Genomic DNA, 4,945 nt, shown 5'->3' with positions numbered 1-4,945 from the left:
CTTCTAATTTCAAAATCTTTTTCAAAAATCACTTGATCTCTTTTCCATTTTCATTTTCGAAAATTAAGTAATGTTTTTCAAAAATGTTTTTAAAATCTTTCACTTAATTTTCGAAAATTACTTCCCTCCTTCTCACATCCTTCTATTTATGGACTAACACTATCCCTTAATGCAAAATTCGAACTCCATCTCCTTTGTTAAGTTCGAATTTTCTACTTCTGTCTTCTACTTTTCTTTTCCTCTGACACCTAAAGGAATCTCTATACTGTGACATAGAGGATTCCACATTTTCTTGTTCTCTTCTCTTTCTTATGAGCAGGAGCAAAGACAAAGGCATTCTTGTTGAGGCTGATCCTGAACCTGAAAGGACCTTGAAGAGAAAGCTAAGAAAAGCCAAAGCACAACTCTCTTTAGAGCACCTGAACGAATTCTTCAAGGAAGAAGAACTCATGGCAGCTGAAAACAACAACAATGCCAACAATGCAAACAACTTTGAGCAAACAACTCATGGCAGCTGAAACACCTGCACCTACTCCCGACCTCTATGGGAGAAGCATCTCTATCCCTGCCATTGGAGCAAACAACTTTGAGCTTAAGCCTCAATTAGTTTCTCTAATGCAACAGAATTGCAAGTTCCATGGACTTCCATTGGAAGATCCTCATCAGTTTTTAGCTGAGTTCTTGCAAATCTGTGACACAGTCAAGACTAATGGGGTTGACCCTGAGGTCTATAGACTGATGCTATTCCCTTTTGCTGTAAGAGACAGAGCTAGAACATGGTTGGATTCCCAACCTAAAGAAAGCCTGGACTCTTGGGAAAAGCTAGTCAATGCCTTCTTGGCAAAGTTCTTTCCACCTCAAAAATTGAGTAAGCTTAGAGTGGAAGTCCAAACCTTCAGACAGAAGGAAGGAGAATCCCTCTATGAAGCTTGGGAAAGATACAAACAATTGATCAGAAAGTGTCCCACTGATATGCTTTCTGAATGGAGCATCATAGGTATTTTCTATGATGGTCTCTCTGAACTGTCCAAGATGTCTTTAGATAACTCTTCTGGAGGATCTCTTCATCTGAAGAAGACGCCTACTGAAGCTCAAGAACTGATTGAAATGGTTGCAAATAACCAATTCATGTACACTTCTGAAAGAAATCCTGTGAACAATGGGACTAGTCAGAAGAAAGGAGTTCTTGAGATTGATACTCTGAATGCCATATTGGCACAGAACAAAATATTGACCCAACAAGTCAATATGATTTCTCAAAGTCTGTCTGGAATGCAAAATGCACCAAGCAGTACTAAGGAAGCTTCATCTGAGGAAGAAGCCTATGATCCTGAGAACCCTTCAATAGAAGAGGTGAATTACATGGGAGAACCCTATGAAACACCTACAATCCTTCATGGAGGAATCATCCAAATCTTTCATGGAAGGATCAACAGAGACCTCAACAAGGTTTCAACAACAATAATGGTGGAAGAAACAGGTTTAGCAATAGCAAGCCTTTTCCATCATCTTCTCAGCAACAGACAGAGAGTTCTAAGCAGAATAACTCTGACTTAGCAACCATGGTCTCTGATCTGATCAAAACCACTCAAAGTTTCATGACTGAAACAAGGTCCTCCATTAGAAATTTGGAGGGACAAGTGGGTCAGCTGAGCAAGAAAATTACTGAACTCCCTCCAAGTACTCTTCCAAGCAATACAGAAGAAAATCCAAAAGGAGAGTGCAAAGCCATCAACATGGCCGAATTCTGGGAGGAAGAAGAGGCAGTGAACGCCACTGAGGAAGTCCTCACTGGACATCCACTGGCCTCCAATGAGTTCCCCAAAGAGGAACCATGGGAATCTGAGGCTCAAACTGAGACCATAGAGATTCCATTGGACTTACTTCTGCCATTCATGAGCTCTGATGAGTATTCTTCCTCTGAAGAGGATGAGTATGTCACTGAGGAGCAAGTTGCTAAATACCTTGGAGCAATCATGAAGCTAAATGACAAGTTATTTGGAAATGAGACTTGGGAGGATGAATCCCCTTTGCTCACCAAAGAACTGAATGACTTGTCTAGGCAGAAACTGCCTCAAAAGAGGCAGGATCCTGGGAAGTTTTCTATACCTTGTACCATAGGCACCATGACCTTCAAGAAGGCCTTGTGTGACTTAGAGTCAAGTGTAAACCTCATGCCCCTCTCTGTAATGGAGAAATTAGGGATCTTTGAGGTGCAAGCTGCAAAAATCTCACTAGAGATGGCAGACAACTCAAGAAAACAAGCCTATGGACTTGTAGAGGATGTTATGGTCAAAGTTGAAGACCATTACATCCCTACTGATTTCATAGTCCTAGAGACTGGGAAGTGCATGGATGAATCCATCATCCTTGGCAGACCCTTCCTAGCCACAGCAAAGGCTGTGATTGATGTTGATAGAGGAGAGTTGATCATTCAAGTGAATGAAGAATCCTTGGTGTTTAAGGCCCAAGGACATCCCTCTGTCATCATGGAGAGGAAGCATGAAGAGCTTCTCTCAAAACAGAGCCAAACAGAGCCCCCACAGTCAAACTCTAAGTTTGGTGTTGGGAGGCCACAACCAAACTCTAAGTTTGGTGTGGAACCCCCACATTCAAACTCTAAGTTTGATGTTGGGAGGTTCCAACACTGTTCTGAGCATTTCTGAGGCTCCATGAGAGTCCTCTGTCAAGCTAGTGACAATAAAGAAGCGCTTGTTGGGAGGCAACCCAATGTTTTATAATTAATTATTTTCTTTTGTTATTTTATCTCTTTTGTAGGTTGATGATCATAAGAAGTCACAAAATCCATGAAAAAAGCAAAAACAGAATGAAAAATAGGAAGAAAAACAGCACACCCTGGAGGAAGAACTCACTGGCATTTAAACGCCAGTGAGGTTAGCTGGTGGGCGTTTAACGCCCAGTCTGGCACCATTCTGGGCGTTTAACGCCAGAAAGGGGCACCAGACTGGCGTTAAACGCCAGAAAGGGGGCAAGATGCTGGCGTTAAACGCCAGAAATGGGCACCAGCCCGGCGTTTAACGCCAGAAATGGCTCAAAACGTGATTTTGAATGCCATTTGGTGCAGGGATGACTTTTCCTTGACACCTCAGGATCTGTGGACCCCACAGGATCCCCACCTACCCTACCACTCTCTCTCTTCTTCACCAATCACCTCAACACCTCTTCCCCAAAAACCCCTCACCTATCAAATCCCATCTTTCTCTTCACCACTCACATCCATCCTTCATAAAACCTCACCTACCTCACCATTCAAATTCAAACCACTTTCGCACCCAAACCCACCCTCAAATGGCCGAACATCTCTCTCCCCCTCTCCTATATAAACCCTCCTTCACTCCTTCATTTTCACACACCTTAACCACTTCTTCTTCTCCCTTTTGGCCGAACACAAAGCCCTCTCCACCTCCTCCATTTCTTCTTCTTCTACTCTCTTCTTTCTTCTTTTGCTCGAGGACGAGCAAACATTTTAAGTTTGGTGTGGTAAAAGCATTGCTTTTAGTTTTTCCATAACCATTTATGGCATCCAAGGCCGGAGAAACCTCTAGAAAGAGGAAAGGGAAGGCAAAAGCTTCCACCTCCGAGTCATGGGAGATGGAGAGATTCATCTCAAGGGTGCATCAAGACCATTTCTATGAAGTTGTGGCCTTGAAGAAGGTGATCCCCGAGGTCCCTTTTTCACTCAAAAAGGGTGAATATCCGGAGATCCGACATGAGATCCGAAGAAGAGGTTGGGAAGTTCTTACCAACCCCATTCAACAAGTCGGAATCTTGATGGTTCAAGAGTTCTATGCCAATGCATGGATCACCAAGAACCATGACCAAAGTGTGAACCCGAATCCAAAGAATTATCTTACTATGGTTCGGGGGAAATACTTGGATTTTAGTCCGGAAAGTGTAAGGTTGGCATTCAATTTGCCCATGATGCAAGGAGATGAACATCCTTACACTAGAAGGGTCAACTTTGATCAAAGGTTGGACTAAGTCCTCACAATCATATGTGAAGAGGGCGCCCAATGGAAGAGAGATTCAAGAGGGAAGCTGGTTCAATTAAGAAGGCATGACCTCAAGCCCGTGGCTAGAGGATGGTTGGAGTTCATCCAACGCTCAATCATTCCCACTAGCAACCGGTCCGAAGTTACCATAGACCGGGCTATCATGATCCATAGCATCATGATTGGAGAAGAAATAGAGGTTCATGAGGTTATAGCCCAAGAACTCTATAAGGTGGCGGACAAGTCCTCTACCTTGGCAAGGTTAGCCTTTCCTCATCTCATTTGTCACCTCTGTTATTCAGTGGGAGTTGACATAAAGGGAGACACCCCCATTGATGAGGACAAGCCCATCACTAAGAAGAGGATGGAGCACACAAGAGATCCCACTCATCATGAGATCCCTGAGATTCCTCAAGGGATGCACTTTCCTCCACAAGACTATTGGGAGAAATTGAACACCTCCCTAGGAGAATTGAGTTCCAACATGGGACAACTAAGGGTGGAGCATCAAGAACACTCCATCATCCTTCATGAGATTAGAGAAGATCAAAGAATCATGAGGGAGGAGCAACAAAGACAAGGAAGAGACATTGAGGAGCTCAAGCACTCCATAGGATCTTCAAGAGCAAGGAAGAGCCGCCATCACTAAGGTGGACCCGTTCCTTGATTTCCTTGTTCTTTATTCTTCTGTTTTTTGAATTTTATGCTTATGTTTATCCATGTTTGTGTCTTGTGATCATTAGTGTCTTAGTGTCTATGCCTTAAAGTTATGAATGTCCTATGAATCCATCACCTTTCTTAAATAAAAATGTGCTTAATTGATAAAAGAAAGAATTGCATGAATTTTGAATTTTATAACAGATAATTATTTTGATGTGGTGGCAATATTTTTGTTCTCTGAATGTATGCTTAAACAGTGCATATGTATCTTG

The 4,945-nt window shown here is 42.7% G+C and overlaps 1 non-coding gene across 1 annotated transcript; it reads right to left on the bottom strand.

Annotated features, from left to right (window-relative positions):
* Nucleotides 1–870: 870 nt before the first annotated feature.
* LOC112718934 (small nucleolar RNA R71) lies at nt 871–978 on the bottom strand. Its single transcript, XR_003161260.1, has one exon. It is a non-coding gene; the product is annotated as a small nucleolar RNA R71 (small nucleolar RNA).
* Nucleotides 979–4,945: the final 3,967 nt, after the last annotated feature.

This window comes from Arachis hypogaea, chromosome 10, assembly GCF_003086295.3.
Source record: "Arachis hypogaea cultivar Tifrunner chromosome 10, arahy.Tifrunner.gnm2.J5K5, whole genome shotgun sequence".
NCBI classification, from domain to species: Eukaryota; Viridiplantae; Streptophyta; class Magnoliopsida; order Fabales; family Fabaceae; genus Arachis; species Arachis hypogaea.
This window is presented reverse-complemented; position numbering and strand designations above follow the sequence as displayed.